General features: G+C 33.6%; 1 long non-coding RNA gene across 1 annotated transcript; it reads right to left on the reverse strand.

Annotated features, from left to right (window-relative positions):
- Positions 1-808: 808 nt before the first annotated feature.
- LOC148762191 (uncharacterized) lies at positions 809-2,690 on the reverse strand. Its single transcript, XR_016027228.1, has 3 exons — positions 2,602-2,690; positions 1,869-1,952; positions 809-1,010 (listed from the first exon to the last, which is right to left on the reverse strand). It is a non-coding gene; the product is annotated as an uncharacterized LOC148762191 (long non-coding RNA).
- Positions 2,691-3,437: the final 747 nt, after the last annotated feature.

Raw genomic sequence — 3,437 nt, forward strand, 5'->3', positions numbered from 1 at the left:
ACTGCGACGGATCATGCGCAAGCATAGAAAAGACATGTTGGAGTTGAAGGCTTCAATTTAGTCATTGAAGGACGCAATGTAGATGTTTGAGGATCGTATTGTAGGTTGGATTCTAGACAGCTTGAAATTACAAGTATGTTATTCTAGGTTCGCTCATATATTGGTTGTTTACGTTTAGTGGGTGAAGTCCTATTTTATATTTTCGGTATATGGTTTAGGGTATTTTGTGAGTTAATGAATTTTTCCAATTGTCTCATTCTGTTAGGTGGTGCTTTATCTCACTGTGATGGTAAGCACCATGATAATGCTGATGATAGGCAGCATGATGAACTTGGTGTTCACATTGAGCATGACGTTGTTGGTGTTGACTAAGAGACTATAAGTCATGTTGATGATGTCACGACCCGGAACTCCCATCGAGCCCGTGACAACCGCCGCGACGTCTCAATTTACATTCATTACCCGGAATGTCAACCGAGACCCCGCAAGGCTTTAATATCAGCTTCTCATTTCCCCTGTGGGTAACTGTTTCCAAATACCACATTTTAAAAGATTTTAAACTGTTTCCAACTTAAACAAATGAAATAATAATTTCCGTCTCACAGGGGTATTTTTGTCATTTATCCCAAAAATCTCAAAAATCATCTAAAAATATAGTATGTAAGTGGAAAACACATATTTCTTAATCAAAAATAATTTTGGATGTCTAAAACATTCGTTTAAAATGGAATTATGACTGTTATAATAAAATAAAAATATTCAATAAAATATTCAATTTTCACATAAAACGATATTTTAAGAACACTGCATAAATAATTTTTATAGCGTAAAAGCAAAATAAATTCTTACATACCGTAATACAGATAACCAAAGTATAGAATTTAATTTACAGTGACACGTGGGCCCCCGAATGACCAAAAGTATAAAAAGAAATGAACCTACAGTCTTTGGATGTGGCAAGTTCAACTGTAATCCTCGCCGATATCAGTTATCTACAATCTATTCTGAACCTGAAATGGGTGGAAATGAGGGTGGTGAGATTATAAAATCCCAGTGAGTAAACAAATATCACTCAAAATATCTAAAGTCGAGTAAAAGGAGACTATTAAAACATTTCATCAAACTGTAATTTATCATCTTTCAACTTATTTCAACCAAATGAAATCAATTTATTTAAAGCAAGTAATCAGTATGGCTTATGAATTTCTTAAAAAGCTTGGCTCATGCCAAAAATTATTATCATACTCAGTTATTTGGGATACCTTGGCCGAGGGCTATCCCAACTGAGTCCGCCAAGGCTATTAGAAAGTCATGTTTTTATTTTGAAAACATAGCCATTCCTTGACGTTGGCCGAGTTCCCCTTCACGAGGTGGTTTGGCGTGAAGTGAACTCTAAAAGTTATACCTCAGGAGTTACCCTACTCGCCTCTCCAACCGAGGTAAAAATATAACAGGATTCCGTGCCCCTCTAATAGGCTAGTCCACAGAATCCAGCCCACTGCAGCAGGTCAAACCCACCATACAATAAAATTTTGACAGCATGACAGGGCTAATATATTACTACCCAGCCTGCAAGGGTAAAATAAAGCGATTCATATAATTCATAAAAACACAGCCCAGCCAGTCATGCCAATACAATAACATAAGCCATTAATTCAATTTTAAATTTACAACATATCAGTGGTCTCCAATTACTCTATTTTTCAAAATCGTTATTTCGTTTCAAGACAATTTATAAAATATTTTCATTTAAACTCATTTTGTTTACAAAACATAAAAATTTACCATTTGAACTCATTTTCATAAAATTCACCAAAACCGAATAAAAACATACTTTAGATAATTAAAATGATGGTAAGGTTACTCACCGTGTCTAGAGTGAGGATTTTCGAAATACTCAGACTATTGGTCCTCGGGTGCAATTCCCTTGCCTTTATCAGAGGACTCACCACCTTGACATAGTACAAAATCGAGAAATTCACCACATTGGTACTAAATTGAAATTAAACTAATTTAGACTACTAATGCTTGATATGGAATGCAAAAATGTCTAAATTTTTGCCTAAATGCGGTGTTAGCCTATTTCGGTCTTTTACCCGATAAATTGATATACGCGTCCGTTTAAACTCTAAATTAATTTTTTTCAGTTTCTACACCTCAATTGCACCCAAATTGACTTAATGTCCCTCAGTGTGGTGCAAATTATCAGTCTCGATAACAAATTACGAAAATACCCCTAGTGGGTAAAAATTTGTATTTTTGCTCCGAAAATATCCATTATTTTTCTAGGCTCATAATTCATCATTATTCATCATAATTCCTCAAATAACCATCAAGATCAGCAGCCAATATTCCCCTAGAAAATTCAGCATAATGGGTTTCAATGGGAGAAAATTATATTTCTAGCTTATTTTTGCTATATTTCAATATAACTTAACTAAAATCACTTAATTCAATTAAAATCAACCAAAAATCAAGCTCAAAACTCATCCATGGAGGTTTGGCCAGCATGGGTGTCCATACCCACTTTCTAATTTTGCATGGAAATGAGAAAAAAATGCATGGGTAGTGAAAATCACAAGGAAAATCAATGAAATTTACCTTTTTAATGCTTGATTTCTTGATTTCTCTTGATTTTCTCCAAATTTTTCAGGTAGGATTCTTGTTTTTTTTTTCCCCTTTTCTCCCCTGGTTTGGACAGCTGAAGAAGATGAGAATTTCGGAATTTTTACCTTTTTAAAGGCTAAAATAATATAATATTATTTTATTCATTTTTTTAATGTTTTATTAATTCCTTAAATTCTAGCCATCCATTTGTTTCCAAATTTTCACCATACACTTGTCCCAAATATCCATAGCTTAGGTAAAATTCTCAGACTTATCCAAAGTCTTGGTGGAGTAATTTTTGAAATTTACACTTTTACCCCCGTAAAAGTCAAAAATTACATTTTTGCCCCAAAAATTGAAAAATTGCCCATAGACATATTTTTCATCCCTTATACTCATACCATTCTCCAATTTGTCAAATTTGATCTAAATTCTCTCAAAATCTCAAATTTTGTCCGCGGGTGGTAAAATTACGATTTTGCCCCTACACTCTAGAAATCACTGGAATTAAACTTTTTCACTGCCAAACCCTCAAATTATACTCCAATACTCAAATCATACTCCAATAAGTCAAATGGGGCTAAAAAAATTCTTTTCTAAAAATTTCCATTGTGTCCTTGGGTGGCAAATGACCATTTTGCCCCTGGACAGTAAAAATTCTAGTTTGACTTCAAATTGATCCTCGAACTCCAAATCACCATATTAAACCATTCTGGGACTTTAATATTCTTAATTTCATTTTAAATTCTCTATTTGATCTAGTTCGAGACTTAAATTAACTTAATTGTACCATTTGGTACATTGTCGTCTTTTAACGATTTTTCTTTCAA

Source organism: Theobroma cacao, chromosome 6 (genome assembly GCF_053813885.1).
Source record: "Theobroma cacao isolate CCN51 chromosome 6, ASM5381388v1, whole genome shotgun sequence".
In the NCBI taxonomy this organism is placed as follows: domain Eukaryota; kingdom Viridiplantae; phylum Streptophyta; class Magnoliopsida; order Malvales; family Malvaceae; genus Theobroma; species Theobroma cacao.